This window comes from Thalia democratica, chromosome 2 (assembly GCF_965202585.1).
Source record: "Thalia democratica chromosome 2, ktThaDemo2.hap1.1, whole genome shotgun sequence".
NCBI lineage: Eukaryota > Metazoa > Chordata > Thaliacea > Salpida > Salpidae > Thalia > Thalia democratica.
Genome location: NC_139166.1, coordinates 39,567,097 through 39,578,855, shown reverse-complemented (window position 1 = coordinate 39,578,855; position 11,759 = coordinate 39,567,097).

The following is an 11,759-nucleotide window of genomic DNA, read 5'->3' as shown; positions in this document are numbered from 1 at the left end:
AAAGGTTTTGCCTAAAAGGGTAAAGATACTCAAATTCTTCTAGTTTTTGTCAAAAGTTTGCTTACAGAAATTTACAAAAAAGTACCTGAAATTTGATTATAATGGTTATTAATTACTCAGAGTTGCCACAAGGTCAGGAAAAACTAAATAAAATGACGAAAGTCAGGAAAAAATGAGGGTTTTTGAAATAAGGTCCGGAAACTTAAGAAAAAGTTAAATATCAGCAGTTCAAATTTACAAAATTCCTCATTTTCCAAAGCCTTCAAATGGTAAAAATATTTAAAAAATACTTATGTCAGACTAAAATTGCAAAATTTCCTAGAAGTTTACATGTCAACATAATATTCAATGCCATCACCTGGTATAAATTAACAAAATGTCCTTTAAAAAATGCAAATCTTTACTATTGACGTATTGAACAAGCAGTTTTGTATGCTTTTTGGTACTGATTAACTGTGCAGGGTTGCAAGAAAACCTGGAATTTTTAACATGTGTTAAGTAGTTAAATTTTGATTAAACTCAGAAAATTGTCATATAGATAATTATTTTGTCATCATCAAAAAATTTTTTATTAAAAAACACATTTAAAGAATGTTTAAGATATTTTTCCATATTCTTTTACTACTTAAGAAAGTTTTTAGCTCAAACTTAGATTTAAACTAAAAATAGACCCTAAAACGTGTAATTTTAAAAACCTGGAGGAAATTTGACAAAAACATTTGGCAACCCTGTCTGTGGTAAGGAAGCTTCCATCGTGAAACTGTGATATATACACAAAAGTTCATATTGCAGAATTTATGAAATATATTTTTTTTGTTTATCTAAATAATACAATTCTTTTAAGCACTAAGTTTAGTATTTGTTATACAACTTTATTTATGGTAAGTCTAACTTTATTTCGCTGATAGAGCTGTTTATTGAAAATACATCAATCATACACAGATGGTTCAAGTTATGTAATGGAAGTTAGATGATTGAATTTAGCAAAAAAAAACTGGTTTTAACCTGTATAAAAATAAGATTGAAAGCTTTAGATAGTTTTAAGTGTTTATTTATGTATTTTAGAATAAGTTTAAAATAAGAGTTTGTTTTAGAAAAGTCAGGAAAGTTTTAGTAAAAAGTCAAGAAATTTTTCTTAGCTTGATCTGTGGCAACCCTGATTACTACTTTTCTGAAAAGTTGTTTAATTAAAATATGATGTACATCAAAAATTTATTTCATATTTTTATTAATAAGAAAATTTATTAAAAAAATGAAAGTGTTAAGACTTGTTTTTTATTTGATATTTATCAAAAAAAATTAAATAGGTTTCAAAATTTTGCTTGTAAAAACCTAAGAAAATAGTAATATGCCTATAAATATAAATTTCTATGTACATTCCTTATCATGTTAGCTAATCAGGTTCCTTGTCAGGTTTTGAGATAATTACTTTTTAGAAATACCCTATGTTGCCCTAAAAATACAAATGAGCTTTCGGAATAATAACAAATTTTTAAAATGATAAAAAAATATACTTTTCTTCTTAAATTCCAAAGAATTTTGATTTTTTTAATTAAATCTAAACCATAAAACAAATGTGAAAAAGCTTTTAAGGTGCGTTTAGCAGTTGTTGTAAGCCTTAACTTGTCACAATTTTTTGGATTTTTCGAGTTATTTTTTACTTAGAAACAGCAAAATTTTGCTAGGTTTAACGTAATATGAAGGAGAGTAGAACCAAACCCAGTTTTTTGAAGAAGAAACATAGCTCTTAAAAATTACACAAAGCTCTTAATTAAATTTAAAGTCGCCAAATGGCCACTTGCCAGCCCAATGTGTATTTAAAACAAAAAATAGAAACTAATCTCAAAGAAAAAGCTAAATAGATAATATTTAAAATAGAGATACAAGTTATAAGGTTTAATATTCTTAAATTATTTTTTTATATATAAATTATAAACACTGCAATGTTATTTATCTCCCTAAAGAGCATGAACTAGGCATATCAGTTCAAAAAAATGTTAAAGAAACTTATTACCTTCTTTTTGTTTTGTAAACTATGAGAGAAGTTATTGACAAAATTAATTGCAATAAAATTGCTAGAGACCAATAATTGCTACAATTAATGTTGCTTCTTTTTCAAATAAGATGGTGATAAAATTATAAGTTACCTGTAATGGTTTAGTATTAAAGATTGATAATACTAAAAGTTTACATATGATAGTGTTATGAAGTAAACTTTTTCTGTATATGCTATTGTTTGACATCTTAAGTTTGTTACAAAAGTAAGAAGCTAGTGAATTTGGTTTAGAGTTTTAATCCTCTAACAACACGCTGTGCTGGTCAGATGTTTGAGTTAGCTTGGGATTACTTGCTCTAGTATGTTTAAGACTTAACACATCTAAACTAAGTGAAAAAAACATAAAACTTACAGTTAATAGATTTACAATTAAAATTATGAAATGAAAATTTTTTGAAAAATTGAATGAAAAGATCTGCCTTTTTTGAAGACTGGACAGTTTTGAAAATTTGACTAAATAAAAAATGGTTAGGAACCATTAAAAAACCACTGTCTCAGTCTTTTACAAAACACTAACATTGAAAAGATCTTTCGTTTATTAAATAAACATTATCAATTCTTATTCAAATAGAGTTAATAGATTTACAGAAACATTTTTTTTGATAACAATACAAACGACTATAACGAACAAGTCCTGATAGAGCTGAAACCACAGGTTGTTAGCACGCCAACTTCAAATGGTTTGTTGAGAAGGGAAAGGGGTTTAAGGGTTGACTCATGGCTAAGAGACTAAATGTGAGCACTCTTAGCCCAAGTTTGAACCATAGTGTCTGGAAGACACTCTGGATATGGACTAACTACTCGAGGCATAACTATAAATCTAATTAAACGAAAACTATTTTATAATATAAAATACAAAGCACTTGGGATAAATTTATATGCTGTTATTTATGTAATAAATTTGGAATAATTATAATAAAATTGTAATAGTTAATTGACAGGTATTTATATACTAACACTAAGCTATGTAGATATAGAAAAAAATTAAGAAAAAAATGCACAAATTTACTAAAAGCATAGGCATAAATTTGATTATAGAAAACCCCTTTTGGAAGATTGACTACTTAGATCTAAATTTCAACCTACTGAACCATACATTATACCCATACAGAAAATACAACAACAAAATAAACTATATAAATTCAAAATCAAACAACCCACCAACCATACTCAAACAAATCCCAAAAATTATAGAGGCCAGACTTTCTAATAATTCAATTAACAAAAACCTGTTCAACAACATAAAAAAGACTATAATGATGCTTTAAAGACAAATGGATACAATTATGAAATTAACTATACAGAAGAATGCAAAAAAAAAAAAGAAATAGAAAAAGAAAGTTTACATGGTTCAATCCCCCATATTGCAAATCTGTCAAAACAAACATAGGTAAAAAGTTTCTAAAAGTAATAATTAAACACTTTGGAGAAAATAGTAAGTTGAAAAAATGTTCAAACAAAAACAATTTAAAATTAAGCTACAGCTGCATGACAAACATTAAAACAATAATAAAAAACCACAACAAAAAGCTAATAAACAACAATAAAATAACTTGTGATGAATCATGTAACTGCAGAAAGAAACAAACATGCCCCCTGGAAGGAGGAGAATGTAAGGCAGAAAATGTAATTTACCAGGCAAAAAAAAAAGCAGACAGTTCATCAAAAATATAGATTGGACTAAACGCCAATCAGCTAAAAACGTGTAGCAACACATAATACAACAATAAACAGCAAACCAAACGACAAAAACTACCTCCAGTACAAACAAGCAACCGAACATTCAAAATTAACACATAAACTAAAAATGAAACTAAGAACTACAAATTAAGTTGGAAAATACTACTAAGGGAAAAAAATCTAAACCATGAGCAATAACATACAGGTTGTGCTTAAAAGAAGCTTTATTAATACTTGAATCTGATACAAATTGCATTAACAAAAGAACGTAATTAATGAACTCATGCAGACAAGGAAACAACATTTTTATTAATAAACTGTAAAACAGACAAAATTTAAATCAGATTATAATACTAGTACAAAATTGGTTTTTGACTTTTTCATTAAGTTTTGTTGACATTTGGTTTAATTTAATTTTTTTTAGATAGTTCTCAATTAAACTTAGATAAATTTTATAGAATTTTTTAGATAGTCCTTAAATCTATACAGTTAGATTTTTTTGAAATTTTTCAGTGACTTTAAGTATTGTTAATGTTTTGTTGATACTTGGCTTAAAATTATAATTTTAGATAGGTATTAATTCCATTTAGATAAATTTCAAGGTATAAATATCATTAACAACTTTTTAAAAAGCTCTTTATCCAGTAAATTTTTTTTTTTTGACTCATTATATTAATTAAATACAATTCGTTTGAAAATTAGTACTAATTTTACCTAATTATACACTGATAAGCTTAAATTTTCGAATATGTAACATTTTAGTTTTTTGTTTAGATTTTCATGCATGAATAAGTTTTTAAATAACATTATAAATAAGCAACATTGCTATGTGCAGTTTACTATTTTATTTTACTTGAAAAGGTCGCAATTTTTTGTCACCGAAACCCGATTGTAAATAAAATATTTATTTTGCATATAATTATTTATACTAAAAACTCAAAAATAAACCAACTTGCAACAAAATATAAAAACTTAAAATGAATATAGTAGCTAAATTAGACCAATATCACAATAAAAAACTCAGATTTAAAAAAATTATAATATTTTAGATCAATATCATCTTTTTTAGTTAAGACAAATAACTATAGAGATAAATAACATCAAAAATAAAGAAAATAGTTAAATTTCTCAAATATCACACTAAATAACTTGGGTTTAAAAAAATCAATAAAGTTTTATAAATACTCTTATAAAATTTTAATTAGCTTTACAGTTTACACAGGAATAAAGAGTTTACTGGATTGCAATCAACTTCACTGTCCAATTATTTGCTTCAGAAAACTCAGTCTCTCTCGCTAGCAATACCTCAGCTCACAATGATTCAGCTAGCTAATGACAAGTCGTTATAGCAACAAATTTCAGATTTCTTCTATTAAAACTTGTAAACATCTCATTTGCTGTTTACAAGCTTGCCCAACAACAGAGTGTTTCCAATTTTTAAATGGTACAATATATTATTAAATGACGTTCCGTTACAGAGCTTACGACTCTGGCTTCGTTCTCTTGTCATAAACAATTGTAACTAAGAGTGTTAAAAGTTAATGCTAACGCGTAACTTTAAATGTTGAACGCAGGGGCGTGTTTTAAATAGTTTCCTGTGTGACTCCAGAAAGAAACTAGAATAAACGTAATAAAAAGAAGCATTTAAATATGGTTTTATTTTTTAATTTTTTACTAAGAATTCATAAGTTAGTTATCAAGTTCAGTTTTGATATCAATTAAAATATAGTTCATATTTTTTAAAGAACTACGTCAAAAACTACGTATTTTATATTTTTTTGTAAAAAAGTGTATAAACTGTATAAAACTTTTATAACTACAAAGTTTGACATTTTGTACTGGAAAAATTTTTATTCAAAGTTAGCTTTTCAAATGAGTTTCAAAAAAATCTTTAATTGAATTCATCACATTAAACTTTTATTGAATGATTTTACAACTCGAAAGGTTTCACCATTAACTTTAGAAACTTAGGAACAATCTTATACTGTTTTTGTTTTTACAGCATTAGAAAAACCGCAGTTTAAAAATTTTTTTTTCATCAATTTTTAAAACTCTTGTTCACCTCTGCTATTAGTTTGTTTTCAAAAATATAACTTGAGATTTTCATTTAAATTTAATATTTGGTTAAATTATTTTAACTGGAACTGTTTAATTAAGTAATCTATTTACATATCAGTGAATATCTTTTTCTATTTTTAAGATAAGTTATTTACTAATTTTGATTAGTATGTAACGGAACGTAATTTAATTATACTATTCCATTTTTAAATTGGAAAATAGATTATTTCAATAACATTGTTGACTTTAACTTACCAGGGGATGGTTATAGAGGATTCACATTTAGCAATAGGATCTCTGAACTTAAATCATAAAACTTAAGATAGACATTACTGCTAACCCTAGAGATGAAATAAGCTATTTTGAAGATATGTGCCGAAGCCTTGAAATTTTTAACTCTCAATTGTGCTACCAAATTTTGACTTCAGTCTGGCCACATAAAGATATAAGAAACTATTACACTACTGTCGAGTATGGGAGACGTTGTTACAAGAGCCTTATTGATTACTTGTCAAATAGGGATGGTTAGCTTGGTAGGGTTCTTCTGCCTAGACTTGATTTCAACACTCTAAACGGCCAAGCTTTGGAACTGGAAGTCACAAAATGGGAGGTAGAAATGAAAGAAAGTTTTTGTACATTCACCTAGCTCCTGAGCACTTAAAAGGTAAAATAAAAGACAATTTTAAGCGTCGTTGTAGGGACATTTGTGATGTAGATCAACAACGTACTAGAGAGGCATTGAGATATGTTAATTACAGTTGTAACGCTATCTGCCCTGCGTTGTGATAATAGTTAATAAATTTACAAAATAACTAGTTGTAAACACTGACAAGTTTAAATTTATTAAAGCACTATGACGTTTGCTTAACGACGAATTTTTAGTACAAAATGCTATTCTTGTTGTAGCAACGGGCAGTTTTTATTGTGATCTCTGGCTGATGACATATCTTTGGATTGGAACTCTGAGTGGATTGCAGTTGAGTGTTTAAACTTTTGTAAATTTGTTGCTTTAAAAGAAGTACCAAATTATAGATTAAACTTTGTTGCTTATTAAAGAAATTATTGAATTATTCTTTAGCTTTATCAACTTTTTATATAATTTTACTTGAGTTAATACGTATTTTTTAAATCACATTTGTTATAAAATATTGTTAATTAAACTGTGCTGTGTAATTTATAACCGGTTGTTTTTAATCTAAGCTACTATTTAAGTAATTACTATACCATTAGAATGATTAAGACTAAGAAGGGCTTAAGACAAAAAAATAAGTTAACGGGTCATGCAGATACTGAGCCATCAGTATCCGCTGACTTCAATGGCGACTCTGACTTGATATCGAACTCACAATCTCCCAGCAATATTCAAGCGACCATAAACAGCGCTCATGAAACAGAAGTAAGCGCGCAGACTAGGGAAAACAATGAAATTGTAGATTTTAATGCTTTAGATGAAGTTGACTTAGACGTTGAGGATTTAGCTCACTTATTAGAGCGAGCTAAGGTTTTAGAGAAAAAAAATAAACTAAAAAATGAACTAAAAGCAATTTATAAGAGATTAGATACAAATAAGACCATAAATGACAGCGGCCTCACCCTTAACAATCACACCTCGCACGCTTTAGGCGAAATGTCAACACAAATAAGTTTCAAGAAAAAAACTCTTGAAAATTGTAAGCTTTTTCAAAAAATTGATGCCGTACGCGATCCAGCTGTGGAGTTACGTTTTTTTGAAGACCGGTGTACGGCTTATGGTATAACATCTGAAATGGAGAAGTTTGAAATTCTCCAGAGAATTTGGCCCCGTTCAGATATAATTGACTTCGTTGAAACACATGACGAAGACAGAACGTATAGCAGTCTTGTTAACTTTTTACAAGGCAAAGGAAGCAAATTGCCTCGTATATTAGGTGCAAGTCCATCATGGCCAGAGCCAGTTCAATTCCAGGACTTGTTTTTGGCAGCTAAGCAATGGGCAAAGTCTAAAGAGGAGGACAGAATTAAATACTTTATGCACAGACATGCCCCTAATAATTTAAAAAACAAAATAAAGGAATGTTTTGGGCTTGAATATAATGAGTTTATTAGGCGCACGGAATTTATATGCGACATTGAAGAACAGAGGGTCTTTGAAAATGCTAAAAACTTTTCATACGAACCTCAGCGATTTAAGCACAATAAGAGATATTACAAACAAAAATGGCATGAGAACATTCCACAAAAAAGGGAACATTTCCGCGGTAATGAACACAATCGTAGTCAGGGGTATTTTGAGGAAGGGTATAACAAGCGCACGAATTACGAACAGAACGCGCTTTGTTACAAACATGCTAACTTGGGATATAGTGCAGACTATTGTGATGCAGTTGCAACTTGCCCTATGTCTCCGTTAGAGCAACAACACCACCAAAAAAACGAGCTCCCGTCCTACACACAGTAAGAGGAGTTGAGGACGGGGTCAGAAAACCTCTTACAAAGATGGTTGAAGCTGCTCATTGTTTGTCATGCCATTTAGTTCCAACTAAAGTGACAAGTAAATCCACTAAAAAGCAGTCAAAAGTATCCAAGCAGAAAATTTTTGTTCCCAGAAAACCTATAGCCTTTAGATTGACTGGTCAAGTCAAGTGGTTTCATGTTCGCAAAGGCTATGGTTTCATCCATAATGAAGAGTTAAACAGTGATATTTTTATCCATTATAGTGCCATAATCAAAAATAACCCTAGAAAATTAATGAAATCAGTTACAAAAGGGGAGGTAGTTGAATTTGATGTTGTCATGGGTAGTAAAAACTTACCAGAGGCTGCTAATGTTACAGGTCCAAACAATAAACCAGTTCGAGGTTCACGGTATGCTAAAGATAAGAGACACATCTATAACAAAAGTTTCAAATTGCAGCAACCACCTCTACGAAATAGTAACATGTACGACAGCTGCAACAAATTAAGCAATCAGCAGAAGCGAAATAGGAGACCAAATAGTTACAGAAGGTATTACAATTCCGATTTGAGCCTACAACTTACAAGGAAGGATCTTAGAAGCTTCAAGCAAAGCTTCAGTTATAACAAGTATCGAGATTCTTCGTCAGAAAGAAGTGAATCTGGCTACGAGTCAGAAAAAAGTATGATTTTTCAGAACAATTCAGGACTAGGGAACGTGAAAGCTTTTGTTCCAAGGGTCGCATCGTGTAGGGAGATCGATAGCTACAATAGGGAACTAAAAAGTCCCCATAAGTTATGCCGAAGCATGTAGCTCGGATGAATTCTAAGCGTTCATTCGGCGTAAGTATCTTTTTTTTTTTACTGTTTTTAAGCGTTTATGTATATTTAGGGGTAGTGAATGGAAAACAACTGGTTATAATTTTATTTTTTTTCTATTTATTTCTTTGGTAACTAGTTTATTTAATGATTTATTAGTAGTTGATTTTTTTTTTAGTTGTTGCAATTAAAATATTATTTTTGGTTAAAATACCTGTACGAATTTAATACAAGTTTTTCTCTCCTTTTTAATTAATTTTTCTTTTTTTTTATATCTTCAAAAGTGGTTAATTTTTAATTTGGTACTAAAAAAAAAAAAAACTGACAAGTCATGGATTCGTGACATTTTTGAAATCACCAGCAGTGTCTAGAGAAGTGTGACGAGTTGCAGGCGGGCAACCTGTTTCAGCTGCAAGAGAAAAGAAGCAGTTTAATGAGTTACGTCAGTAGTTGTTTAGCAAACCAGTATGTTCGATTTTTCTTTCCTGTCTACTCATGACCTTGATGCTTATCATTGGAGCCTGGCCAAGAATGCCAAAAAAGGGTAAAAAGAAAGGAAAATGTAACGCTATCTGCCCTGCGTTGTGATAATAGTTAATAAATTTACAAAATAACTAGTTGTAAACACTGACAAGTTTAAATTTATTAAAGCACTATGACGTTTGCTTAACGACGAATTTTTAGTACAAAATGCTATTCTTGTTGTAGCAACGGGCAGTTTTTATTGTGATCTCTGGCTGATGACATATCTTTGGATTGGAACTCTGAGTGGATTGCAGTTGAGTGTTTAAACTTTTGTAAATTTGTTGCTTTAAAAGAAGTACCAAATTATAGATTAAACTTTGTTGCTTATTAAAGAAATTATTGAATTATTCTTTAGCTTTATCAACTTTTTATATAATTTTACTTGAGTTAATACGTATTTTTTAAATCACATTTGTTATAAAATATTGTTAATTAAACTGTGCTGTGTAATTTATAACCGGTTGTTTTTAATCTAAGCTACTATTTAAGTAATTACTATACCATTAGAATGATTAAGACTAAGAAGGGCTTAAGACAAAAAAATAAGTTAACGGGTCATGCAGATACTGAGCCATCAGTATCTGCTGACTTCACAGTGTTAATCGACCAAGTCAAAGAAAGAGTAAGTCTAACAATCACATGAATAGCTATAGATATATAGACCAATACTCTTGATACCAAAATATTTTGACCATCGAGATTGTAATTTTTATGATACTAGAGTCATTGGTCACCCTGTAGATAATTTCCAGGGTAGGATATACTGAAACAATACCCCTGTTGTCAACGGGTATCAAGGCAGATAAAATAGCAATCACAATAACACAGGAAACACTGGGACTTTAGGTACTCTCTGTCACAGACATAGAAATTTTGGGAATAACGCCTATGAATGCGCTGCCCAGGGGCCATGTGAAATGGCAGGTATCAGAGCTCAAAGTCAGATAAAAAACGACTTCCCGTCTTCGTCGCAGTGAGAGGATCAGATGACGGGATTAAAAGTCCTTTTACAGAGACTTTTAAACAGTCTCCCGAACGTCCACTGCGCTGAATTTTCAAACTGGTCAAAAACTCTTTTGTTTACCCTAATAATTTGCCACAAAGTCTTCAGTTTGTTTCATATTTAAATACAAATGTTTTATTTCTAATCGATTCTGGAAGTGGGATATTACTTCTACCAAAGTTTTTAACCAATGGAATTAACAAATATTTTCTCCCTAGAGTATCCAAGGAATAAGCGACTTAGTAATTCACCCAGTTGGGAGTGCAGGTATAGAAGTTAATGTTGGTGAATTAGGTAATTTCACACATACCTTTTATATAACTCCGGAATCAAGGGGTTATGGTATCATTGGACTTGATTTTCTAATAGCGAATGAATTAGAAATACTGCCAGCCAAGTCACAATTACGCTCAGCAATTTCAGTTCGGAAGACAAAACTTCTTGTGGCTTCAGACTTTCCCAGCCCTGTAGTTGCATCAATCAACAGTGTCGAACTTTTACACTCAGGCACAAATTCTTTAGAAGAAAGATGTAAGGCCTTACTTGCTAAATTTTCAGAAATTACTAAGAAGCCTGACTATACTGTACCACCAAAACACAATCATTCCTTAGAGATAATAGTTGATAATTATTGTCCTAAAATGACCAAGGCCAGGAGATGCAGTGGTACAAGAGAAGTAACTAAATATTATTTCTTTTATCTATTAGAGAGAGGTGCTGTAGTCCGAGGTAGTGGAGATACATGTGAATCTCCAGTTACTTGTGTACCCAAGAAAGATAAGACTTATCGTGTCTGAATTGACTACACTATTCTAAACTCACATACACGTTCTTTATCTTATCTGCTACCTCGTATAAACGAACTGTCTGAAATCATTCCAGGAGTTACATGTGTTTTCTCTACCCTGGATCTAAAAGAAGCTTATTACAGCTTGCCAATAGAAACAAGTTCTCAAAAGTATGCTGCAATAATCACGCATAAAGGAGTTTTCATTCCAAAACGTTTGGATTAAAGAATGCCCCGACCAGATTTCAACAGATGATGGAAAGTATTTTTATTTTATGTCAAACTTTTACATTTACTTATCTGGATGACATATTGATTTTTTTTCCAAAACGCAGGATCATATCTCTCATTTGAAGACGGTTTTTAAGATATTGTCTGACAATATTCTTAAATACAAAC